The 27,944-nt window shown below is 36.6% G+C and overlaps 1 protein-coding gene across 2 annotated transcripts in view; it reads left to right on the forward strand.

Annotated features, from left to right (window-relative positions):
• GALNTL6 (polypeptide N-acetylgalactosaminyltransferase like 6) overlaps positions 1–27,944 on the forward strand; it is a 430,337-nt gene that overhangs the window by 291,393 nt on the left and 111,000 nt on the right. The gene's annotated exons all lie outside the window — the stretch shown is intronic.

Consider the following 27,944-nt stretch of genomic DNA (forward strand, 5'->3'; position numbering starts at 1 on the left):
TACGGAGGGCACCCACAAGTGAGAGAGCAGCTTTTGCAGGTGGGAATTATGAGTATCTCACTTAGAGTGGCTGAATTTGCTGTAGGCTACTGACGGTAAGGATTAAATACTTAGGTACTGTCTAGTCCCATCAGTAGAAGTTTTTCTCCTGATACACTGACTTCAGTTTTAAAATGTAATACAACAGTCTAAATAGGAAATGGTAAAGTTTTACACTTTATTGCTTGTCAAAATCCAGGTTTTTTTTTTTAAATTCTTAAAAATGGAAGTCATGGTCACTCTGCAAGTTTCAGAGCTTTCACATCTTTTTGTGATTTTAACCTTGACTCACACTGCCCAAGATAACTGTAGTGTTGCTTTTTAGAAACAGTTCAGCAGCACGTTAAGTTCTCGGTGTTAGATACTATAGACTATACACTGAAAGTCTTTCAAAAATATCTGGTATATGAGCGACTATTAAAATGTCCTGTGCATTTTGTGATCTGAAAAAAGAGGCTGCATATCCTAAATGGTTTGTTTAAATTATTCACACTGCTGTCAGGTCTCTGTTGGTCCTACAGCTAAGAGACTATGCTATCTGCTTTGATGTCTTCCTTTTACTAACTGCATTTCTTTGCCCTGTCTCACAAGATATTTTCATTTACCTCTCAATTCCACTGAGGTTGGTTGCTTCAGTAGCAAGGACTGTCAGTGACTGTGGTTAGTAGTTATGCTGATGCAGGCAGGTGATCCATCATGGTGGATTTTGCATGTGGCAGCTGATAATTAATCATGGGGCAGAAACTACAGAGTATAGAAGAAATTTATCTTGTAAAGGCCAATTCCAGGTTGGAGCATAAAGAATAATGAGCACATAGCTGATAGTTCTTGTTTACCAATCAATCTTCCTATTTTGCCGTTAAACTCTTCTGTAGAGTTTGATAGAAGTGATAACAACAGCCCAGTGGAAAAAAAAATCACATTTGAAGAGGTTGGTGTGATACTCTTGGTTTTTTTTTTTTTTTAATTCCCATCTAATACGTAGTAAGAGGAGTTAAATACTTGATAAATCAGAAACTGTATATACTATCTTTGGCAAAGGGTGAAGAGGAGAAGTCTGTGTAAGGGCGGAAGGTCTTGCTGTTACAGTCATGATGGACATTAAGTATCCCTATAAGATCAATAGACGCAGCCTGAAAGCATCATACACGTTTGCCATCACACTTTGGCATCTTCTCTGTGATTAATTGCAAATGTTCTTTCTCCTTAGGAGTCAGTATTTGTGAACTCTCTGTAGGTTATTTTACAAAAGCAGTTAGAAAGCATGACATTTCTTTTCTTTTTTCCACGAACTTACCCAGTATCCTTAAGACAGTGTGGTTTCCATAGATATCTTAGTCCACTGTTTCCATGATAACAGGATTTCTCAGCCACACCAGGTGATTTAGGAGAGCAGATTATATCCATCTGCAACGACAAAGGTTTACAGACATTCAGAAGAAAGAAAAAATAAAACAAGAAAACATGTTTTTTTTGACTCTGGATAGTAGTTTCTCCCAGATAATCTTTGAAAATATCTTCAGCTTCTTCTCATCCATTTTTGTTTTGCTGCCATGTTTCATAGTCCTTGCTAGCTTTCTGGACCCTTGCTGATAATTCTTCTTTTATTCCCTTGTACCTGCAGCACTTCTCAGCAGTTTAAGCTGGCCGTGTGTACTTTTCCCCATTGTGTTTTTAGACAATCCTACAAGTCTGTCTCACCTGCTATTGCCAGTCTCAGAACTCCTCGATTTTATCTGTAGAGCTCAAGATCCTACATGACTGTATTGCTACACCTGGATTTTATGTTGCAGGATGCAGAGATGCCAGGTATGTGGAGAGCAAGATAAGCCACACTACACACATCTGGACTTCATGATAAAAATTGAAATGATTAAAATTTTATACTTAAGTTTCTCTTGAAATGTAATAAAAATCCTTGCATGAACTAATGGTTCCTTTTGGTAATATGATCTGAGCTAGGTTCTCTGTTTTTTTTCTTTTTCCTCTCTCCCAAGATTCATGAAAAGACTTGAATGCAGAAATAAGGTCATCTTCTCTCCCAGCTGTTTGTTCTCCCTTTAACTTCTTGATGATGCTTCACATTTTCACAGTAAAGCTTTTTGCATAGTATGTTAGATCCTGTACTGCCTAATCTCTTCTGTTATAGTGTTGCCTGATCTGTTTGCCTCCCTTCACCTTATATTATGAAGTTAAATATATTGAGTGAGTGAAAGCATAAAACTTGCTGTCCAAGATGAAATCATTTTGTAACTATCACAATTTTTAGTCTTTTTTTTCCCCCTATAAATGAATAATTGGTCCATATCTTAAGTATTATTATCTCCCAAATGCAATTTTTTTTCCCTTCCAACAGAAAGGTTTTTGAATTTGCTATCACAAAAATGTCAGTAGCTCATTTTATGAACTGTCTGTTTTCAAGAATTTCTTCTGATGTAAACAAAGCCCTATTACTTATTATAACTTTATCAAAAATTTAGATTTTCTGTAAGTGATATCAAACAAGGCTTGTCCAGCAGTCCAAATTCGCTTACTGGAAGCCTTAAAGAGAAGAAGAGGCAAGAGAAAAGAAAAAATAATAATTTTTTTTTTATTACTGCTCAGTGGAATTGGATAATGTAGTTAGATTACTTTCCCATCCCTACGCATAAAAGTGAGCTTGATGAGTAACAAAGTAGTACTGTGATGTGAACTGACTTTAATCTTTTTCTAAACCATGAAAAATAGTATTAAATTAAATATGTTATAAAAATTAAAATGCAGAAGTAAAAAAGATCGCAAGAGCATTCAATAAAATCACAAACAGTTATGCTCTAAGGAGAGATTTAAAAGTTGCAAGAGCAAGATGCATTTTAATTAAAGCAAAACTATCTGCAAAAAGGAGAAACTGCAAAGCTGAAATAGGCTGTAAAAATAGTACATGACACATTGAGTGCTTACACAACTTGCAGCTCCCACATCCAGTGTTTTCCTTTCCTATCATTTCCTTCAGTTGTAGCAACCATACACCTTTCCATCCAACCAGTCTCTCAGATACAGCTTTTGGCAAACCTGCTGCTCCTCCTTTCCACTGGTCTGTACTTCACCTTAACTTGTGTCAGCATAGGGGCACTAGATCAACCATAAGACAAATGACTCTCTAATATTTAAATAAATAAATAAATAAAATCCAGTGTGTCTTACTGTTATACAAGTAAGAGCAAGGAGGAAATACTGTTCAAAGCAGAATAACCTGATACCAATGTCAGAGGTTGTCTGCTTTACATCAGTGAAAGTTTTATAGTTTATTAAAGCTGTTTGAGTTCCTGTGTGTGGTATTTACAAGCACCTGCAGACAGTGTTCTCACCTAGTAAAGTGTAAGATTTTTCATTCCATTCATAGTTAGCACTCCTAAAAACTAGCTTTGGAAGCTCTTATTCACTGCTGTACCATGAAAGGGCTTCTTGCCCTTGTCTAGTGTGGACAAAAAATGTTGAAAGCATCAGAGAGCTTGTTTGCTGCCCCTTCCTCTAGTCTGTGCATGCAGCTGCAAGCAGGTGCCAGGAGGTGACTCTCTCAAAGATAGTAGTGCAGCAGCAGGATTTAAAATGCATAGGACTGACCTGCATGGAGCTGCCGTAATTGAAACTGGTACACTGCCAACTGGCAAACAGAGTGGCACTAATGAAATGTTGAGGTTAAAAATGTATGAATCAGCTTAGCAGTACCATTAAACTATAATAAAGAAGAACAGCCTCAAAATGCCCTGAGACTCCAGAACAACTCTTTTGAGTGCACTGTTAGAAGAGGATGGTTTGTAAAGACCCAACAAGATTCCATAGCATTATGTTTTGTAGGAGTTAAAAAAAAAAAAAAAAAACAAAAAAAAAACTGTGTGGTGGCATGAAGCACAGTGATAAGAGGCCTAGATTGGATTAGTAATGCCTTATAATATCAGAAAAATTACTTGTTGCTTATAAATATATATTCTGTTTGAAACGTGACCAAAAAAACTTTTAGTATTTCTTGCAAGTTGCTGCCTACCACTATGCTAAAAATGTTAGAGAATCTTTTCTACACAAATGAGAAATCAGTGTAAGACAATAAATGAAACCAGAACTCCCAGCTGTCCTTATAGGAATATATGCCATGACAAAACTGTTCTCTGGGGGGAAGTTGTTGGAGGGGAAAGGTCTAATACCCACTCCCTCCTCAAGTTTTTTTCACCAGTTAATTATGTAGTGACAATTTTTAAAGGTGTACTGTATCGTTTCCATGTTTTTGTGTTGTTTTGATGTTTGTTTTTAATCAACACTGTATATGCTTTAAATCAGCTATTCTGGCAGTGATCAACTAAACCATGGTGATTCTCTTTACAATACATTTTGTAGTAACCGTGACTATATTTTTTCATTAATTGAATGATACAACACTGAATTTATAGATGTATTTAAGAAAATGGCAGAAGTAAAATGAGAAGTGTCTTGAAGATGGTCTGTTTATCACTGGGCAGACGGGGATTTGAAAGCTGATGAAGAAATGAGGGTACAAGGGGATGCGCTGACTTAATTGTGGCAATGGAGTGTGAACATTAGCTCCCAAGGTGAGGTACCCAAAATGTGTATGCTTTTGAAGGTTGTTTCTAAGTATCAGCAATAGATTTAGTTTATGGGGAGGGTAAATGGAAGCAAACAGAATGGAATCTGGTTTGAGTGGAATAGAAGAGCCCCTGGGAACTCTGTCGGACTGCAAGGTAGAAACTCTGTGTGTCCTTAGGAACTGTGGGAAGGACAAAAGGTGAATTTTCCAGAGTTGTACATTTTCTTCATTGTTTGACTTGAGCATAGCACCCGCATCTGAGATAAATGAGCCATGAATGTGGTAATTAACATTTTTTGTAGGCAGAAACAGTTCCCAATCAGACAGACTTGAAAAACTGAACCTATTTTTTACTTCTTTTCCTTAACCTAGAAAGTTTTCTAGGACTTGAGAGTACTTAAGCCTAAAATTTGGTGTAAGATAAAGGTTAGGATCTGGTTAAGAGCTCCCTTTGAACTTTTTTTTTTTTTTTTTTTAAAAAAAAAAAAAAGCTGAAGGAACTGGAGCTGTTTAGTCTGAGAAAAAGGAGGCTGAGGGGAGACCTTATACCTCTCTTCCAACATATGAAAGATGCTTATAGCAAGAGCAGGGTTGGTTTCTTCTCAGTGCTGACAGGTGGCAGGACGAGGGGAAATGGCCTTAAGTTGTACTGGGGTAAGTTTAGGTTGGATATCAGGAAACACTGCTTTACAGAAAGGGTTGTTAAGCACTGAAATAGGCTGCCCGGAGAGGTGGTTGAGTCACCATCCTGGATGCGTTTAAAAACAGTTTGGATGTGGTGCTCAGGAGCATGATTTAGTTGGAGGGTTGTTAGGGTAGTATGGTTAGGTTGTGGTTGGACTTGATGATCTTTAAGGTCTTTTCCAACCTGAGCAATTCTATGATTCTATGATTCTAAATAAATTTCTCACAATTTTGGAAGAGTGAGGTAGATAACCAATGTTAGGCATGGCCATTTTAATTGTCTCCCACCTTCTGCATTTCTTCCAAGTGGGAAGCAGTGTATATCATTTCTGTAGTGCCAACAACCTACTCAAAAGAGGTCAAAGAGGGGATAGTTTTCATAAAGAGTGATCAACAATTTGCGACAATCTTGGATGGACCATGGTATTGCTAGAAAATTGAGTGCTTTGAGGGGATGGAGCTGCAGATAGTTTTCATACTCTGGATCACTATTGAAATTGTCCCCATTTGGGGGCAATTTCTGATAGCCATATTCGCATTTAAACCATATTAGTTTCACCCTTATCAAAGTTTTACAGAAATTTGACATACTTTTGGATGTTGCTCAGGGGATAATATGTTCATTACCTACTGGGATGTGTGCTAGTTTTTTATGAGATAATATGAAAACAGTCATGGCTGCATGTGATACTCCCAGCTGGAAATGTCAGGGGAAGATTATTGGCTTTGGGTGTGCTCTGTAGTAAGGCGGTTGAAATGGTAAAATGCATCTCAGTATTTTTTTGCAAGAACATCTTTTGCCTTGATAGAAAGTGCTCTTCTAAAAGATCACAGTAAGCAAAAAAGTACAATGCTAAATATAATTTCACGTGCAGATCCATTTTAATAATTGCTTAAAAGTTATGTACAAGAGTCAGCAAACTGTGAAAGGGATAAAAACTAATACTTCAAAAACAGTGTGAAAAAACAATATACATAACCAATTTTGTAGTTGAATCAAAATTCCAGCTACATGACCCTTGATAGTTTTGTCCATAAATACCACAAACCTCCACTGCTCAGTATCATCAAAGTTCAGAGTTTCATCCTATTCTTCGTCCTCAGGTGGAAAAACCGTAGCATATTCTTCTGAAACATTAGCAATTATTAGAAGTATTGCATCAGATTACTTCATTACTATTATTGTTAAGTAATATATATTAGATAAAATATTGAAGCTTGCTGATTCGGAAGGAATTAAACATCTTGCTTAAAATGAGACATTTTGGTTAGGAGATTTTGCTTAAATAATTCTAGTGAAATTTAGTGAAAAAAATTGTTGTGTGAAATACAAATGATTCAAGGAGGAAGTTGAGATGTTGTTATCTCTGCATATTTAGAGGAAAAGCTATTCTAGATTTAACTTTGCCTATTTCTTTATTTCTGTATTTTTTAATCTTCTGTGGGGACTTTGTTCCCTTTTTCTCTTTGGTTGGAGAAGACTTTCCGTTCTGAAATGGACCCACTGAACCCATTATGGGAACAACCACAATGAAGGGAGCAGGCTCAGGTCTGCATGTTCCTGGGCCTTATTCAATCCTTTACACCTTTGCAAAATCAGTGTGATGCATAAGCAAAGTGATTTGTATATCATGCCAGTTTATCACTCAGTTTTCACAGAATGGATGACAGCGAACTGTCAGGCCCATTGTTTCTTGACCTCATACTAGAAAGAAAATGAGGGAGCCTCCTTTGCATAACCATAGCACAGATACTTTCTTTGGGTAAATAGTATTTCTTCAGCGGTCTGTAAGAAGTGTGTTAAACTATTTTCCATTTTAAATAATGTTTTAGTGGCAGTGTGTGTGCTGTGATCAAGAAGTTAGTTTAATCAGCTGTAGTGCAGCAGATTCATTCAAAACTAAAACTAGTGCATGACCCAGTGCACTTGAAATTAAACAATGAAAGTGTGTAAAAGTGAATTTATGATCGAATAATGAATTGAAGACTCAAAGATATTTATGAAATGGGATAGATGCAGAAAGAGCGCAAGCCAATACCAGAGTGGAAACTGATTATAATCAGCACTCCAATCGAGAAATTTTTTTCTGTGGGAAAAGAGTCCTGTCACGACAGTACTCTACCCTTAAGGAACCAGGCAAAGAAAAAAATCACAGATTATGCAATACCAGCCATTAAATACTGGGATTTGATTCTCATGTTACAGATTCTTTGGGGTTGGTTTGTTTGTTTGTTTGTTCTTGGGACACTTTTAATGGTAGGTTCCCAAGAAATCAGTTGGTTTTATGAGGAAGGCAAAACTAATTTAAACATGACAAAGTGTCTTCAAATGTTTTAGAAATGTGCAAGTGTTTTCTGGACTTACAAATGGTGGGTATCACATATCTGCTTATTGCCTACTGCCAATTTCTTACCACTGGTGGGTAGGCATATCATCTGGGTTTGATATTTTAAATTCTAAGCAGTATGCCTTGGAATTTAAAATATCAAACCCAGATCAATCTATTTATGCATTATCATTCTGACCTGACTAAATATTTGTAAAGAGAAAAGCTGACTTGAGCACAGAGAGAAGAAAGAAAAAAAGCCATTCATTGCTAATTAATAAGACAGGAAAGCAATTATTTTTTGTTTGCAAGTATTAATATGAATATGTGCTTTTAGAAATTGCTTAGTACAATTTAATTAATAAAATACAGTACTCCTTGAGTAGAAAAACTTGTAAGTTCTGTAAATAATTGAATTAACAGCTAACTGAATTAATTACACTTTGTTAAGGGAGAGGAAGTTTGGACATCTTCTTGACTTGATAATTCTTGACTCCAATTTTTTGCCTAATTTTGGCATTTTTCTGGTTGTCTGTATATTATTCACTTTCCTCATCCAAAAAATCATAAGCTCCCTAACCTGCAGCAGTGCTGTCAGGAGTAATAATGGCTATAAAAGCGAAGTGCCTGAAAATAAATAAATAAACAAAATAGCTTTGACCTGGATTTCCCTAGTCAGATTTACAACACAACTGCACAAACGCTTATGCCAGAATGAGGACAAGATCAACTGGGAGACTAAAAGGGTGGGCAAATTGTGTCCTTGGGATCAAGCAACATAAAATGTTCATGAAACACCTTTAATGGAACCCAGGGACCCTGAATGCATACAGAGTTCCAGCTTACTTTAATCATACATGACTGGTTCTTGCTGAAGGTATAAGGAAAGCTCACAATGACTTCAAAACAAGCGAGCTTTTAACTCACCTGAAAGGATAGCAGTGCCTAAGCTGTTCTCTGTCAAGACTAATGCTCTTTCATCAAAGGTCAAAGAAGACCTGTGTTGGTCGTCCCCATGCTTGGAAACAAAGCTCCTTACTGATGTTTTTGGAACTGCAACAGTTCCAGAAGCAACACCGATAGTCCAGCTTAATATTTACATACTTGATAAATAATGAGATAAATATTTGTTTCCTTATATCAGTGATTTTGGAGGAGTTCTTCCAATCCTGTATAGATCTTCTGACTTCTTCCTATTCTTTTTTTTTTTTTTTTTTTTTTTTAAATAATACTTTTTCCATAGTTGCTGTCTTTGCCTGGATGTTTCCACCTCCACCTCTAGGGATATAGCAATGTAGCTATAATTCAGGACAACTGGGGTTCATTTTGTACACAGTTCATTTTGTAGCTGTGTTGCTGAGCTGATAGTGTGCCATACCTTTAAAAACCCCAGTGAATAATGGCCCATTCACTGGAAGTAACAGCTAACCACTGCAGTAAATCTCATGGTAAAACATGTAGGACTTAAAACGCAAACAGTACAAAAGATGTTTAATTAGATGAACATTTAAAGTTGATTTCAATTAACTGTTGTTTCTTCTTCATTGTGTTTTGGATTGTTTCTATTAATATGCACTTTTTTGTGCATCTATTGAATAAAAATAGAATGGAGGTCTACCTTTGTTTCTAAAGTATTCCAACATAAATCTCTCTGGTGCTGAATCCTTTTTTTTTTTTTTTTTTTTTTTTTTTTTTTACAGCTATCCCAGTGCAAAGAGTTGTCTTTTAACTTCACTGTCCCATTCTTGCCCGGCAAAATGTAGCAAGATGGGTGGGTGTCCAGGAGTTTGAGAAGAACTGTTGTGATTAAGACAGCTGTAGTGTGTTGCTCATCTTGTAGATTTGATTAAACTGAGAAGGGTTAAGATGACCTATCTGACAGGAGGTTAGTTCTCTGAGCTGGTGTGCTCCATGCAGAGACTAGAGATAAGCCCAGCTACTTCCATTTTGTCTTCCCCTGAATGCTACAGAGGACATAAATGTGGTGCAACAAAGCATTAGTACTGAACATTGTAATATCTACACAATGTCTTGTGTTATGAAAACTCTCTTAAATATTCTGTATTTCTGTGGGCTGAAATGGGAGTTGTAAAGATGCATAATAGCTGTTGTCTCTGCTTTCGGACTGTATTAAGATATATTGCTTTTTCTGTATTTTGTGTAGAATTTGAACAGCATTGTCTATTTATAGAAAATGAAAACTAATCTTGCTTCTCTGACTGTTTTGGAGTCCATTTTTGCAGGTACTTCTTGGAAAAGTAATTACATTCCTGTTTAACAGGAAAAATATAAATCTGATTGTGTTCCTATATCTCATAGCTGAAGAAGCTGCGACTAGTCTCATCCGAGCATGTTAGTGTTTTGCAGAAGAAAGGAATATGATGAATTATTTCTTACTTTTCTTAGTGTTTTAATATATTTAGATCAAGAAATAAGTCAAATAATTTTACAGGATTGTATGCGGCCAATTGTGTTTTCCAATTGCTAATTCTAAGTTTGATTATATGTAATATAAACTTGACTTATGGGAAAATGAATTTTTCTTGTATAAATCGTGGACTTGATTTTGTAGTAAGCAGTTTGTAAAACCCAACCTCCTTGAGAAGAATGGCAAAAGATCTATGGTTGTAAATGGATATTTTCATTTGTCCTGAAAAGTGATGATCTGAAGTATTTGTGTTCAGAGCTGTAGTTGTACACTGAACAGTACAATGAACACATATGAATACTTGAACTCAGGCATGAAAATGGCTAAACATTTTATTTTTTTAGAAGGGCTCCAGGACAGCTTTCAGGCTGAGCCCACCAGTCTTTCAAAACTATTCCTAGTTTTTTTACAGGAACCAAAATTATTCTTATTATGCAATTTGGGATTTAATTTCGTTGTTTTGCAGGTTCAGAGAAGTTCTTAGCATTAATGACACCAGTTACCAGCTGAATGAAATGCAAACCTTGACAGTGAGATTTTATTGGTAAAGATTCTGTCAGTGAGCTCTGTCACATTGACACTCCTTTCACAAGCTACCTGGCTGTGCCTACCTGCTGGTTTAGCTTCTTTACCCCATATGAGAGGCCGGCAGACATTCTTGAGTGCCTGGAGTTCTACCTAAGATCTTGCTTTTGACTTCAAAGTCAAGGGAGATGTGGCTCTGGTCTTAACTTTCATTTGCCTCTCATATGCAGTTCACTGGGGCTATCTTTCCATTCTAGTTGTCTGTGGTGTGAGAGTCAGAACAATCTGGTGGCAACCAAAACTGAAGAAAGATCAGGGCAAACTTCAATAGAAGGTATGCTAATCATAGTCTGTGCTTTGGTGGGGGAATATAATTGGTCATAATTAACGATACTGAAAACGACATAGTGTTTGACCTTAAATTTGACAGCCAAGAGGACAGATTAAGAAGACAGATTCTTTTCACTGTTTTGAAGACTTATGATTATACTCATTTTTTCCCCAGTGAATGATTGGCTTTTCCATAATAATCTCACCTTTATGACTCATATTCAGCTTCTGATCTACCATGAATCAGTGAATGTTTTTGAGGAGCTACCAGATTAAGGAAATTGTTTCCCTTCCAGCATTTGTGTAACTTATTATTTGTCTCTGAATGTTGAAGGCTTCTCTTTATCGAATGAAATCTCTTTTTGTCAGTTGTTTCTCCATCATTACCAGATCCTTTTGAATTCTAATCTCATAATCCAGTATCTTTCAGCACTTTTCGACTTTCTGTTACATGGAAATTTTATTGATTTGCTGTTTTCTAAATGGCTTACTTTTTTTTTTTTACAGGTAATTAATGGAGAAAACAAAGGCAGATATATGACAGATTGTGGCAAACCCACACATGATTCCTCTTTCTGTTTTAAATGTTAATGACTGGTAATTGGAGTTTTCAAGGGATGAAATTTGAATTTTGTTTGTTAAATGCTTGCACATAGATCAAGTTTGCCATCCTTCCCTGAAAAGGCGACAATTTTGTGTTTTAAGTGAGGTGTTATTTTAGGCTGTGTAAGGAGTATGTTAAAAATTAGGGAAATAGGCAGTTAGTATTGCTCTTATGATCGCTGGTATTAGGAACCATGTATAGATCATTGAGTCTGAAAAGTTAAAGCTAAGCAAGGATAAAGGTACAATTACGTTTGTCCATATAATTGAAAATCTCCTCTATTATTCAGTTTTGATTCTACCTTTACTGTATTTCCATCTTATCATGGAATCATTTATCATCAAAGAAAAATCTCATGAATTTCTCACATTAAAAAATGAGCCAAAGATACCATCTAGAACAAGAGACAAATAACCCCATTGCGGGTTTTAACATGGTAAAAAGCAAGCAAACTCCTGAGCTATTTGTTCCTTTTGTCCCAGGCTGTCTTCATACTGAAAGCTGATAAGTTCCGTGTCGCGTGTTCAGTTTGTGATAGGCACAGTATGGTTCAGTCACTCCTCTGATAGACTTGATGAGCTCCTGTTTCTGTTGCTCCTTCTCCAGACTGTACAAACTGATTCACAGACTGGGGTTAGGAAGATAATGCTTTTTTCTTTGGTTCAGGAGCTGCCAGATACTGCAGATTTCATTGCTCTCCTTAGGCTGAGTGGAAGCATGCTTATTCACAACCTCATAAATATTGAAATCCACAATTTTCTCTGTGACAGCGGTGACTGCGTATTTTCATACCCAGGAATAGAGCTGTAAGTGCACTCAAGCCAGGAATTTTATCCGATTGCAGTCTTTAGCACATATCTGAGGGGAAAAAAAAAAAAAAAAGAGAAGCCATAAGGATCCGGCATTAAAAGACACTAGTTTAAATGCCTTTTGATATTTATATGTAAAGTGAATTATGAAATGGCACTCTCAGCTCAGGCAGAGGATATCTTGCTGGTGTGTGTGTGTTTGTGTGTCTGTGTGTGTGTTTTTTTTTTCCTGCACCTGATGCTTTCACTTTCAGTCAGTTGGAGGTGGAGCATTTTGGTGCAGGCTGTGGTAGCAGGATGCTAATGAGAGCTTGTGTGCTGTGGTTAGGACTTGTGCTGGGACTCAATGGCTGGATGCAGAAATGAGAGCTCTGCTAAAACTGTAAAGAATTAAGAAACAGTAGAATAAGGAGTTTATTCTGTCCCACTGAGCACATGAAAAGAGCATACAGCAGCTGAGTCACTGCTTGTGTATGAGTCACTGAATCACTGGCTGTGGTATTCTACCGCAACCTGGAAGCAGACATAGCTGGTTCTCCTCCACTGACTTAGAAAGGTTTGCTTTTTGCTTTCAGTAAGATCAAATTAATGAAATTGTGAAATTTTTTATTCAGCCTCCTGTGAAGATAAGCAGCTTTAAATCTTAAATCTGTAAATCTCTACAGAATTTTGGGGGGGATGACCAAGCATGAACAAAATCAGCAATGTGTGAGAAGTTGTCCACTGGTTACCAACAGCAGACAGTCAAAAGCTAGGCTGGGAAAAGTTTCAGATGTGTGAAGACTATTTTCTAAGATTCATATTTCAGCATAACTTTAGTAGCTTTGCTGTGTAATGTAAACATAAAATCTAAGGTTTCTCTCCATAATTGCAACTGGGGACTCTAAGAACTAATTCGTAAATATATTTATATCAGAAGTATGTTTGTGTCGCTGAAAAAAGGTTCCCACCAGAAAATGAATTATCTTTGTTGTGTGTCAAGCTCAGAGTGCTTTCTCTTATCAGTGTCATTTGGAAAAAAAAAAAAAATCTACCAAGATAGAATACAGATCTTGAACAAACAGATGCCCCTTATCTTTCTACAGAGCTTTTACAACTTTCATCACACCTGAATTTACTTGCTTGATTTGCTAAGTTTTAGGCACAAACAGTGCAGACTGTATGAAGAAGAGTGTGGTGGCACTGGAAGTTGAGATCTGAAGTGAAACGGGCTGATTATTCCATTGAGTAACACCGTACGACCCAGGCTGTGGTCTCTCACTTTGCCACAGATCTGGCTTATCTGGCACACTTGATGCTATGATACTGTTCATGTTGTGAGTTAAAATGTATGCTTGGAAATGATGGCAATTAAGACCCAAAAGTGTATGAGACACATAGGTATATAGTCCAACGGACACTTCCTCTAAAGCACGCTGTTCTACTTTAGAATGACTTGTGTCCATTTTCTAGCTAAACGGCTCTGCCTGCAAAACAGTGTATTTGTAACGTGTTAGGAGAAAGAACTGATAGGCTTAATAGAATATTTAAGAGAATTACAAAGTCTAGATAATTTCAGGTCTTTCTATTACTTCCTTACCATGCTGTTTTGAGGCAAACAGATGGTATGGTAGCAGTCAGACATGCTGGTTGGCATATCCTTGTAATTGATACTGGCTCTACTCAGTGCTCTGTTTTCCCCTCCCAGCTGCACAAGTGATAGAACTCACTGGGGCAGAGCTGACAGCAGTCTGGGAGCTTCCACTTCGATACTAAAACAACTCAGAAGTACCTATGAGTGATAAATTATTCCATCTGAATAGCCTCACATCCCTTCCTTTATGATCTACTGAACTCTAGAAGGGCTTGCGGATACTAGTTACTGAATTTCAGTATTTGCTAGAAGCAAGCACACTCTGCTATCTCAAGCTGGGATGTGTTGGGAAGATGATTTTCAACTTCAGCACCTGTGGAATTATCAAACTTTTTCCAGAAAGAGTTAACCTGGGAAAATATGGATGTGAAACATTAAATTTTGAGAATAATGTATTTTTAAATATTGCCAAAGGAAAATCTTCTGTCTCACTATAAACCCTTCCCAACTGAAGGTATAGCTTGTTTCTCCTTTGATATGTGAGGATTTGTAGGGTCTCTCAATTTTCATCTAACCATGTTGAAGTTCTGAATGATAAATCCAGCTTATTGACGGACTGAAGGGCTTTCAGTGCTGAATTATTCTGAAGATTCCTTGCCTGTATTTGAACCTATCCTCAAGGCCTAAATGACCACAAACAGTTTAAAGCAAATGTGTTGCAGGAAGAGTAATGGCAATTTCTTTGTTTCATTTGAGAACAAATCAGAACGAGTCTTTATTTTATGTTCTCTTCCCTTTTAATATTGCACTACAATTGAAGCTTTCTCAGTGTATTTTTGCGAAGTTGCAAACATTCAGCTTGCCTTCAGCGTGACAACCACAAACTCCTCAAGTAAGGAAGAATTGTTATGAAAACCTCAAGAAAGTATGGAAACACAGCTGTACAACTGATAGAACAAACAAACAAAAAAGGATATGTGGAAAGGGGAAGGGGAAAAAAATGGATTCAAGTAATAACCTAAATGTCTCATTGCATTGCATGCACTCAAAATATTTCTTTTCTCAATTCATTTAACAATCAAATCTTTGGAAGCTTTTTCTGGGTCAGATTTCTGTAAAATTTTCTAGAGAGCTGTGCATTGAATTTTTGCTTTGACTTGAGAAAAGCTTGCACTATTGTGTACGTTAGGGGAAAGTTGCTGCATTAAGTTGGCATTACATTTGTAATCTGCACCAACAAAAAGAACAAAATTCAAACTGCCAGTCCACATTTGCTTCAGTTAATCTACCTTCAGTAGCATGGTAGATGTTTCCAAATATCTGATGATAATACCAAGTGACATCTGAGAAGCAATTTAACATCTTTCGTGGTTTTAAGGATGGGGGAGTCATTGAATAGTGACTTTCAGACTAAGTTTTAGGGCATACTTTCTACTTCAAGGCCACCATTTGAAACAAAATCTGATTGGAAAACAGAAAATTCATGGAAATTACTATTATAAAAAGACATAGTTGCAAAGTAGTCATAGAAACAAAGCAAAAAGTCTTCTGAGGTAATGTTCGAGACAATGTAGTGTGTTATGTTACTAGTTTTCATATTTTTCAGTAATGCTGCAAACCTAGATTCTCACTGTGACTTTCCATGGCATGTCAGTCCTATCCCCACTCCTTCATGCCACCTGATAGTTTGTTCCCTAACTACTTTTTCTTAGCTTAATTCTGTTTTAAGAACTATTGATGTTAGTATGACAATTAGTTTCAACTAATTATTGCTGTGAAAATTGTAGTCTAAGGTTACTGTATGCTTTCTCAGTGTCAAAACTGCATGGAACAGAAACACAAGATTTCTTATGCATGACCAGAAGGAGAGTTATTGATTTTTCAATATCTAAGTTAAGCATATATTCAAACAAAAGCTGAAATAAAAAAATCTAAGGCAAAATGCAAATTTATTATTGTAGTACTTAAGTTTGCCTACAAAATACACTCCACAACTGTGAAGCAATATGACATTATAAAGTTTATGAAAACATTCGTATTTAAATAATTATATGTTAGGCACACTTAATTAAAAGATGTGCACTCGTGCTAAAGGTGGTACACCTATTGCAGCGTGACATTTCTATATAGCTATATATAGATAAATATCTTGTAACATGTCAAGTTCAACCTTCAACAGTATCACAGTAGGCTGTCCTCTATATCTAAATCTTAATGTCAGCATCTCTCTTTTTGTAGGTCATGTTAACAACAATATGATTTGGGTCATCACTTTTTGAAAGGGACAGAAATTGTTTTTGTAATGTAAGACTTGTGGCATATGAAACTTCTACAGAAATCCACAGAATGTAAAATGTTTTCTATTTCTTGGGCAGTCAAGTATTGCAATCTGAGCCTGATATATACTAATGTATTGGAAGTAAGCTGAAGAGTAAATTATCAGTGTTTCTAGCTTGTGTATGTATATATGTTATTACAGACATTAAATGGATGTAGAGAACGTTAGAAGAAAGTACATGGAATTATAGAATGGCCTGAGTTGAAAAGGACCACAATGATCATCTAGTTTGAACCCCCCTGACAAAAAGTTAATGTCTTTTGATACTGTTCCTGAAAACACTCGGTTACCCATAGTGAATAATACCCTGGTCCCAGATAACTTCTGCCAAGGGAATTAGTCTCAAAACTCTTTGGAGGATAAGCAGACAGTTTCAAACTCTTTCCTACTTTCGATAACTCCTATGGATGCCACATGGATGAATTGTGGGTTCATAAACTAGACTGAAAGAGTGTGTAAAGTGCAGTGTTTTAAGATGTGCCTGTAGTTGTGAATTACCTGTAGCTGGTGCCTGTCTCATTCCACTTCAGTTTCACCCAAGAGAGGTGGTTAATGACTAAAATGGCATTTTACGTGCTCCTTGCCACTGGCCTTGCTATCTTATGCACATACAAATATGTTCCTGAATCTGCATTTCCTTGATAATTAGCTGATAAAATTGCACAATAGCTGTACAATCAGTTTGAATCACTTTTAAATTAACTTAATCCATTCAGAAATTGTAAATTCATGGTGGTTTATACAAGTGCTGGATTGATGTGCTGGATGGAGAAGGCAGTCAGGATACCCTGCATTGACTGCTCATCATGCTTAGTACAACTCAATGGCTTTATCTCAGCTCTAACCAGCATCATATTAAGTTTGTTCATATTATGTCAGAGGAGAAATTACAGAAGATCTGGACATCTGAACTTAGTCTAGAAGATTATGGATGATAGATTAGGTATAAGATGGGATATATTTTATTCAGAATCATTAAAATAATGAACATTAGAGCACCAAAGTAAGAAACTTAATAGAATATAAAATAAAATAAAAAATAATTTAAAAAATGGATAAATATAAGTTGAAAAAAGAGTCTTTATTGAAGATGAGATAAATTACATCTATGCTACCAAATCCTTAAGGCCACTAATGAGATTAGTAAAATTAATTCAATATTAGGGATAAAATTTCTGCTTAGTAATATTTTTCCTGTGCATTTAGGTTCTTACACTTAATTTTCTGGTGTCTATATTAAAGGGACCAGGATACAGGAGCAGATGAGCCATTGGTCTAAGCTTGTTAGAGCTGTAAAGTAGAATTTTCATTTTGACGAAAGATCCATAAGTAGCTTTTCTGTTGTTGCTGAGGTATTCTTCTAACTGAAATATTTTTAATTTCAGGACAGTAGTTGATTTGCAACTCCAGGTAAATGAACAACGCTTTTGGAAAAAAAAACGTGTGATGTATTGTTACAGCTGGGTGAAACTTCTTGCTTATTTGCTGAAACAGTTTTATCCCTTCTTCCAGCAAACTAGAAAATCAGTATACTCCTTTCAAAGCTGGCCTAGTCATGTTTAAGAATTGTAATTGCTAATTAGACTCAAATGCAATTCTGCATAGAGGCTCTTATTTTCTTAAATAAGCAACAAACTCTAGGTACAAAATGACAGTTTTTTATGTTAATGGAAGATACTTCAGGGTCAGATTGTCAGAGTCAGGTGGAAACATTTTCATCCACATTTTATCTCCCAGACTCTCAGCTGTGGTTCCTAAGTCTGTATTTGAATGGGAGGGGCATCTGAAGGCTCTTTAGGTTGTTACTTCCACTTTTGTTTTTATTTTTTAACAAACTGTGGCACTTTTATTTAGAAAGCACTGTAGAGGCTGCTTCTTGTTCCTTTATTGTAGTATACAACAAAGCATTTACCGGAAAAAGTGGACAAGGCATAGCTTAGTGAAATCAAACTTGCATAAATTTAGCTTTTGATGTATCAATTTTCCCTGACCGTACTCCCAGATTACAATGCTAAAGCTATAGTTAAACCAAAAAGCTCTTCAGAAACTGAAATGGCCTGTGAAGTTCATGGTAAATAAAACCTGAAAATCACTTAAATCAGAATAGCTTGTATTGTTCCTTGTAGTACTGATGCAAGAATTGGTCAAATACAACCTTGAATATCAACTGAATTTGATAACATAGTTGTCCAGACATTATACATTTCTTAATTTGATGAGATAATTAGAATTTTTGCATTGCATTTTGCTATCACCTAATGCATCAGTGTCCTTTACCCTAAGATCTCAGATTACTAAAGGGAGAATAAACAAATATTTCTACAGAAGTGATGTTATGTTAGGGGCTTCAAAAGTCTCTTTCTGAAATTGAATACTGCTTATTACTCAGTTTTGGTAGTGCTACATTGTAGTCTGAAACCAGGATTTTATTGTTCTTGATTGTGAGAAGCTTTATCCAGATTATTTTCTCATTGCATTCTTTCATACCCTAAGGATATGAGTTGTTGAGGTTATGATGAGAATATAAAATCAAAAGCATAGACTTCAAAGTTATAAGGTGTTTATCATCTTTGTATGTGTCATATCAAGCCATTAATGAACTTCATTAAAATTTGTTTCAAGAATTGAGATAAGTACTGTAAGCCAAAGCAGGTAACTCATGAGATTTGGATTTCTTTTCTTGCCCCTGATTGACTTCAGTTCATGGTATCCATGCAATTATTTTTTGTATGAATTTGCATAACCAGTCCCTCCAATAGGAACTCCAAGGTGATTTTGTGTTTCTGTGTTGAGCAGGGAAGAATCAGCAAGACTGTTTTAACAGAACAATGTTGAGTAAATGTGTTTGACAGTAGTAAATAACTGTCTATCATTTTGTTATTTTTTCTGGTTGTGAAGTGTTAGCGTTCTATCAAGAGCACAAAATTCTTCCTTGTCTGCAGGGCGCTCTCTTTCAAATGAAAAGGGTTAGTCCAAGTGAATGTCAAGCACAACAAAGCATTACACAAATACTGAGCTGACACAGTACTTCTCTTTCTACCGTGGTCCTGAGATCTGCTGCTCAGCAAGCTTCAAAGCACTTCTGTTGCATTGCAAAGTTTTGATAAAAGCGTAGAGAGTGTTGCTACAGAAAAGTCAGAATTTTAGAGGGCAGCTAAAGAATGAACATAAAACAGGAGGGGGAGGGAGGAGAAGAACTACAAGATGCGTTCTGTGAGTTAACTACTTATTTGTTTTCATTGAAACTGTTAAACTCCTTGATAGTCTTCTAAATACTGGTGTGGAGCATGAGCCTTGATGAGCAAGGACAGCTACTGGCTGCTAGAATAACTGCAGTTGTCTGTGTTGTACTGGTATTTCTTTTGACAACATAATCTAATTGATGCCATAATTTAGAGAAAATGTCATTGCAGTCTTTCAGATCGCTAAGAGTAATTTCTCATTTGGTCACATAGCTGATGATTTTAGCTATGGTATAGCTTTGAAAAGGCAAGGCAGATACAAACAGTTGGACTGTTTTTCAGTCCAAGACAGCAGAACTGTTTCTCAGAATCAAGTTGTTAGAGTTGCTTAGACTTAAGTCTGCAGCCTGTTAATCAATATAATATTTTCTGGAGTATAAACAAAGGTGAAAATGTGAAAATACTCCTATTTATGTGTATGACCTATTTTTCTGGGATGGCAGTGTCTTTTCAAAGGTACTAAATAGTCAAATGATTCCACCTGGTGATAAAGCCATAGAAGGGAGGTGAGGAAACAAGGACTGCCAGCTTTAGTTGCTTAGGGAACGCTTCCTCTGCCCAGTTCAAAGCACTTAATGACAAATGTATATGAATGTATGCATAGTTAGAGATTGCTACTCTTAACTGAAATTCAAAAGCAGCAGCATCCTGCCCATTGCCTCTGGTAGAAAGATTTGATTTGAGGGATTTGTGTAACATCCCTTCATAATCTCTCACAGGCTACAACTACACGTTTGCATGCCTGTGGCAAGAACTGCTCTGATCTGTCTCCTGAAGTTACATACTTTTCTTCCAAATAATAGGGAAGGCTTTAGGTTTCTTTTAAAGTATGGTAAATGTGGCAGTAAGAAAGAGATAATGTCATATTTTCATCTATAGCTTTGTGATCAAAGAATATTTTCCAATATATGTGGGATGTAGGTACAATTCCCTCTTCAGTTAACAGAGCTGTGTGTTTCTTTGTGTGTGTAACATTGGGGCATAGGGAACTACATTGGAAACTGACAAATGTCTTATTTTAAAACACAAATATGTACTTTCCAGAGGAAGGGAAAGTGAATTATCGCTTTTTAGCTGTTTCCTTCAGAGATAGAAGCTTTTATTACATAGGCTCTTTAAATATTGTATCCAGTGGATATTTTGTGTAATATTGACAGCAAAATGTGAAATAGATACAGTATTTCAGGCATACTGGATATTTCAGAATATCTGGACGCATCTAGGTGCACACTCATGCACATGCACACACGCATGCACGTGTGTGGAGTCTAGAAAGACGTATTACTGACTCCTGTGGTGATTACAAGTTTAAGTGGATTCCAAGGACTCTGGTCCTCGTTAGAGACAGTTACACTTTTCATAGGTGTTTTTCTGGATCTCATTTTAATATTTGATGCTATATGTCTAGTCTGAAGATTTTCTGTGTGTCTGTTTTGAAAAGCTATAGTAGATCATTTCAAAAACTACGTGTATGTTGTTTATAGTAATATTCAAGGAGCACCTGCATATTCAGTATCTTTTAGTGTGACAGCAATGGATATAAATTTCTAATCCTCCAGCCCAGTCTGTCATTTTCAAACAGTGTCTTGGCCCATGCTATCAAAATTAATTTTTTCTTCTTTAAGAATTACTTCTATGCCGCTAAATCATTCCAAAATGCAAATTCCTATATTGTAAGTAATGTATTAAAACACTTCCCATTTCTTTTTCAAAAATGATAAATTTACAATATCAAAATGGATATAAACCAATATTTTTCCCTTTGAAAAGTGTTTTAGCGTAAGTCTGCTGAATTTTTCAAATGCTTTATAAATATAACTTATAGCCAAGCATGGCTTACAGCTCTGAAAGCTAACTGGATTAGATTTATTATACTAAAGCATTGGAAAAGACATTCATTTCTAGGCAAAATTAAGTTGTTGTCTGTGGTTTTCAACAGTTTATATTTGTATATTAATTTATAGGAAGACCTCATGCTATGCAAGGTGTTAGTCTAAAGCATGTAGCTGATGGTAATGAAGATTATATCTGCTGTGCTGGAAATTGGGAACAGCAAGCCCTGCCTCATTTCCAATGTCCAGAGGGTAGTTGAGCTTTCTAGGACAGTGGTTTTCAAAAGAATTTTTTTCTGAAGCCCCACTCCTGGTTCTTAGATTTCCAACTCAATTATCAGATAGATACCAGATGCTGAATTGCTGATGGATTTGTGTTTCTGTTCATAACCGTGCTCCCGTGGTTTGGAAGCTGCAGCCTTGCCGGCACCACTGTGTCAAGTGTCTCCCAGGGGAAGCATTGCTAGGAAGACTCCGTGCTGCCTGTCTCTCCAGCATTTCAAAACTATATTGTCATATTATCTTACTGGTCGTTCTTTTTACTGGATGAGTACAGGAAAGTTTAGAAGGTTCCTATCTTAATTACTGCTGACACTTCTAGGCCATACTATGATGATCCATGCTGGTGAAGTTGTCCTTGCTAAAAAAAATACCAAATCATTAAAAAAAAAAAAAAAATTAAAAATCTATTTGCTGTCAGACCTGCAGCAGCCTAAACCATTGGCCTGCTCCTCGCTGGAAATGGCTGCTAGCCGACATAAAGCTGAGTCCAACTCTCCACTGCAGGATGCAGTGGCTGAGTTCACTTTTACCTCATGCTACCCTACTTCTGAAAAGTGCAATCCCACTAGAGATGTGGAAAACCTCATAATTTTAAAGATCTTCTTCAAACCAATGCAAGTAATCTGTGGCAGATATCCCTTCACTCTGTATAAAAGAATCTCATCCTCAAGATCCTCATTCTCTAGCCTATCAAATCCGAGCTATGCGTTTTTTTCCTACCACTTTTTGTTTTTTTTTGTTGCCATAGTCAAGTAAGTCTATCCCACAGCTGCTAGCTTTACACTCGCAAGCCCAACATTCGGTTTGCTCATTCTGAGGGTGCCATTGGTAAGAGGAGCATGTGTTGACGTATTGACATATATCACTCTTAATATGCCTGTTGCAGAAAGGGTTTAGTGAACATGCAGAACAGACTTAGCAAATCTAATGTGCCTGGAGTATCAGAAACTTTCCCTATGGCTTCTGCCACCCTCAGTTTATGACTTTCACATGGACTAAAGCCCCAGTTGTAAGGTACGCTGAGCAGCTTCTTGTGTTAGACTTACAGTACCTGATGGGAAGCCGCAAAGTACACTAAGGCAGTGTGCTAACATCTCTGTTTTGGCAGCTAGGCAGTTGAGGCCTGTGCTCATGTGGAGTTGTGTAAGCTCATTAAAATGTTAAAGCGCTGAGTACTTCTGGTGTTCCTTTACTGTGCAGTTGTTTGAGGTTCATGCTTGAAACCTATGCTTTAGGCTGACCACAAGACTGCAAGGCTGTTCAACTCTTGCAGTCATGGTGTTCAATCCAAACAAGCATGATTCAGTAAGGCAGTAGTCGTACATAATTTGGAGGTGGATAATGTTGGGGCTGTTTGGTGAGTGGCTTGACAAATACACGTAAAATCTCCCATGTAGACATGTTCACCTTGTGAGCCATCTTCAGTTCAAAACACTACTGTAATTTAGGCTTCCAAATTAATTCCAGCAGTGGGTACTGGAGCCTATCTACTGGAATGAGGATGTACCAGTTGCACTACTATTGATTTTTAGTACAGTATTTTATTTTTTGTCTTTGCCCTTAAGTCTTTTGGATGAACAGTGAGATCTTGACCTCACTAAGAAGAATGAGGTATGATCTAATTTATACTGCGGTATCTTCTGATTTCAATCCAAAGAATTTATTTGACCCCAGGACTTGCTGTCACTGTGGTTGATCTAGATTTACACTAAGAGTACAGTGATCAAAAGCTGATCCATTCTATATATAAGTTATAAAACTATGAATGTTAGCCTTAACATCTTGGTCATATTTGTGTTTTTGCAATTCTTCTGACAAAAAATGTTCTCTGTAATCCTGTAACCTCTGTAATTAAGCATGGTAGTCTTCCCTTTCTTTTCTGTACTCAGAGGGGATTGAGTAATGTGCTGTGAAATATTTCTGAAGCTGGTTGAGAGAACATCAGTTTTTAATCCTGAGAAGCAATATCTCTGCAGTTACAAACAAAGTGCAACATTCACACTGACATAAATCCAGGTTAACTTCACTAGTTTCAGTTGCCTGTAATTACAGTAGTACAACTGGATGCAACATTTCATCTTAAATTAGAAAAAGAAGAAATCAATTATTAACCTTTTTCACACTACTATTTTATGTACAGTTCTTTGAGCTGTACATAAAATACATGACACTCTGACAGGGTTGTCTGAGATTTTACCTAGCTTTCACCCAAATTATTTACCCCAAGTTATTTCCCAGTATTATCATGCATGTGTGATTCATGCTAGAAAACATCTTGAGAACATTTTCATTCCAGGGATGAATGTATGTAAGCTACTCCAAAAGTAATGATTTCTATTTATTTCCAGGGAAATGACAACAGATACAAAGAGCACTATTTGGTAGAGCAAATTCTCAGCTACAAAGTGCTCTTTTTCAACATAGTCACCACTGTTATCTATGCATTTTTGCCAGCAGTGAGCAAGAGCTTGCATGTTGTGCTTTTAAAATCTATGTGACCATCTGGTATGTGGCTTGTCTTTCACGTTGCAGTTGCCACTACTGAAACACACCACCCACCACTTCACTGTGCTCACATTTACTGTTTACTCCCCAGAAACATTCAGCAAGCATCAATGAATGTCAATGAGTGCAATTTTTTTCCATGTGGAGGAATTCAGTGACACACCTTGGCTTCATACACACTTCCATGTCAGATGCTACTTGTCAGACTGCCCCTCTGCTACCATTTATCACACGGCAACAACTTGTAATGGAGTGCTGGTGGGAAGGTTCAACCTCTACTGCTATACTGCCAGCATCCTCTTCTGATGTCATGGGATGGGCTGACATTATAAAGTAGGAGTCATTACTTCCAGAGCAGACCTCATATATGTTGGAAGGACACCTTATTTTCTTACCCCCTTACCATTTCTTCCCTTCCATTCTACCTCAAAAAAAAATCAAAATTTAAAGGTGCTCCAGTAATCTTTCTTTCAACCTTGAAATTTTTTTCAGCATTGCTTAATTGTGTGTAGTCATGAATAGCACATAGTGTCAGAAAGGCTGAACACTGTTTGCTCAGCCAGAACCCTAAATACATTTAACAATGTATGGAGGCTGAAGTCATATCAATTCAAACGTTTAGTAGCTACGCATATTAAATGGCTGTTAGAAGAATCATCAAAATCAATACTTCATTTGTTTCTCAGGATGTGACTGCACTGTAGTTTAATTCGTTCCTTGTCTAATTATCCCTAATCTGCTGCTCCACATGCTCAGCAAGTGGAGCAATTGAGATAATAAAGTTATATTAAGCATACTCCAAGGCTGCCCTGGCAAATAATGCAGGAGTTGTGGATAATAGAGGGATTTTGTTCATTTTGTTGCTTAGTAACAAAAATATTACGTAAAGGTTGTGTAAAAAAAAAAAAAAAAAAGTAATTTCAGTTAGATGTGCATTCTGCATATTTATAGATAATGATTAATGCTGCTGCTCAATTTTGACAACTCACTGTTTAGGTTTTGAATCTGCAATAAATCAGCAAATGGAAATGTCTCTTGACTTGAAAAGCTACTTATATATTCATTCATTAAAATCCCAAGGTGGCAATTTGTTTGAGGGCAAAATTGTTTTAAATTATACATATGTATGGAATGGTTTTTCTTCTCTGTAAGGCTGCTACAGGGAATTGCTATAGGTATTTTGTTAGGCTAGGCAAAATACTATCTAATTGATGTGAATGATGGAAATAGGAATGCAGAATACTATATAGCAAGTGTTCATGCACTTAACTTTCTGTTTCACAGAGACACCTTGTTTACATCTCATACCCTGAGAACACCTTGATATGTCATTTGATTGGTACAGAGTAAGCACAGGAGTTTCTAGTGTGAGGTCACTGAATTCTCTTTCTTCTTGGTGTAATGGGATAGGTTTGTTAACGTAGACCCACTAATACACTCAAAAGTGTTGAACAGCAGCAGCAGGTTCACCAAGAAGAGCCTAGCACAATACTTCAGCAGCATGGTAGAGCTTCCAGTAATACATTCCATTTAATAAAAACAGTTGCATGGATGAGAAGCAGAATCTCTCTTAGATTGGACTACTATGCTCCCATTTTGCATGAGCTTGCATGTATTTTTATACAAATTTGATCTGAAGAAGCAAATTCAGTCTTGGAAATGTAATTTGACTTCATCCATTGGGATGACCATTAGGTCCATAGAGCTTTTAACCCTTCAGCCCTTAAGAGCTTCAAGTTCGTGTAAGAGGTCTGAACTGTAAATACAGAGACTGAAATCTTTGTTCTTTTCTTGGCTGTTGTCTTTAGTGTGTCTGAGATTTTAGAGTTTCTGACAATTTTCTGCAATAGAATTAAGTAGATTTTATAGTGACTGTTTGGAATTCCATAACATAATAATAATCTTGTACGAATGTGTTAATTGAAATACTGCAAAATAAGTGTTATTTGTGTTTTTCCATTATGACTGACTAGCCTCCCAGTCACTTTCAGTGTTTGCAGTTCTTCTCACTTTGTTTACTAAACATACAAATCATTTGTTGTAAATCGTCCCAGTGTAGATTAGCGTAGATATTTTCAAGTAATTTCAGTAAAATATCTTAGTTCCAGCTGGAATTGAAATGTTTTTTTCAGAGTGTCTGGTATGAAGGCTCCAGGGAGACCTCATAGTGGCCTTCCAATACTTGAAGGGAGCATATAAACAGAAGGGGGAACAGCTGTTTACAAGGGTGCATAGTGATAGGACAAGGGGAATGGTTTTAAACTAAGACAGGTTTTAAACTAAGAAGGTTTAGGTTAGATATTAGGAAGAAGTTTTTCATGCAGAGGATGCTGACACACTGGAATAGGTTGCCCAGGGAGGTTGTGCATGCCCCGTTCCTGGAGGTATTCAAGGCCAGGCTGGATGAGGCTCTGGGCAGCCCAAGCTGGTGGTTGGCGATCCTGCACATAGCAGGGGGTTGAAACTAGATGATCTTTGATGTCATTTTCAACCCAGGCCATTCTATGATTCAGCTTCTAGGAGAAAAACAATGCTGATAACCCATTGATGTTTATATCTTCTGTTAAGCAGTGTTGTATAGAGCCATGGCCATTCGCAGCAAAAGGCCCAATGAGCTGGGAAGGAACAGAAGTAGGACAGCTGAGTTACATTGGCCAAAGGGGTCTTCCATACCATAAGGCATCATGCAGAAGGATTTTTGAAGGGGGTATGAGTTAATCTCACTCTCTTGAATTTCAGCTGTCTTTCAGTAAAAGGCCAAACATTCCTGTAGTGCTTCTGAGGAACGCAGATTGTTAGTAATGGGAGTAGAACATTTAAGATGTTTACTGTTTGCTAAAAATAATTATAGAGAAAATGTTGCTGCTTGGGAAAAGGACAATTCACTTCTTAACAATTTATTTTTCTAGAGAAGGCACTATGGGCATTATTCCAGGTCTGCCTGTCTTCTCAGGAATTCAGTTGTGATAGTATTTTCATTATACCATAGTTTAATAAAAAAATATATCCGTACTTGCAAAATATTATGGTTATTGGAGTAAAGTGTTGAAACTTTGTGTTTTCAATGAGTGGTCCATTTATAGAGGATTAAAACTCACAGTTTCACACATGGCTAAATTTTAAGCAAAGTAAATCCCCAAAGTCACCTTTTTATTTGGTTTTCAAATATATTTGCATTTTAAGTACATCTGATAGAGATCCAATTACTCTAAGCTTTGAGGCAAACTTGATGGTTTTTTTTCTTTTAAATTATGCTATTTCCTAGTGTTTTGTCTTGTTATGTTGAAATATGCTCTGACGACTGGATTTAAACTGGTAGCTTATAAAAAGCATGTAAATGTTCGCATGTCAAATATGGTTTGTGTAGCAAGATATTGAATTTCTTTTTTCTGAAGATGCTGAATTTCTAATTTCCAATTAGCTGGAAGGTGGAGTAACAGTGTAAATGCTGATAAAATCAGTAAGTACAGGGAAAACTAAGATCTGCTTCAGAGATGTGGAATAAGGGAAGTCAATGTATGTGTGAATGATAAAGGTAGCCGTGAGTCCAATAGGGATTGTAGTTTTTGAAGCAATAATGTACATTTCATCTTAAAGGCAAAAAGAATGTGCCAGCCAGTCATTCCCTCTGGTTCTTCCTTAATTAAAGGACAGAACCAGTGGTGCTGACAGTAGCAATACAGACACTGCTTAACCCTACAGTTATCTTTAAGCAGCTGAAAAAATTATAAGCATTCTTGAAGCATATTTGTATTTATTTTGTCTGTAAAATTATACTCCCCCAGCATCCTTAGCAGATCACTGTCCATAACCTTGAGTCACCAGTCTATTTACACCTTTTTTCCTT

Source organism: Meleagris gallopavo, chromosome 4 (assembly GCF_905368555.1).
Source record: "Meleagris gallopavo chromosome 4, MGAL_WU_HG_1.1, whole genome shotgun sequence".
NCBI classification, from domain to species: domain Eukaryota; kingdom Metazoa; phylum Chordata; class Aves; order Galliformes; family Phasianidae; genus Meleagris; species Meleagris gallopavo.